Source organism: Camellia sinensis, unplaced genomic scaffold, assembly GCF_055761805.1.
Source record: "Camellia sinensis isolate YWXY unplaced genomic scaffold, ASM5576180v1 Unanchor530, whole genome shotgun sequence".
Lineage (NCBI taxonomy): Eukaryota > Viridiplantae > Streptophyta > Magnoliopsida > Ericales > Theaceae > Camellia > Camellia sinensis.
Window position 1 is genome coordinate 32,501 of NW_028129405.1, and position 260 is coordinate 32,760.

Below are 260 nucleotides of genomic sequence, written 5' to 3' on the forward strand. Positions count from 1 at the left end.
TGGGTTTCGACCAACAAACAAAAAAGTAACAATCTAAACAAAAAGTTGATAAATAGAATTGAGGTTCTATCCAAAGAATTTCTTTCTCTGGATTTACTTGAAAAAAGGATTCGATTGTGTAATGATGAGCCTAAAAAAGAATACTTGCCCAAAATATATGATCCTTTCTTGAATGGACCACATCGTGGAACAATACAAAATTTGTTTTCACCTTTAATCATAAATGAAACTTCAATAGAAAATTTCATAGAAAAAAATAA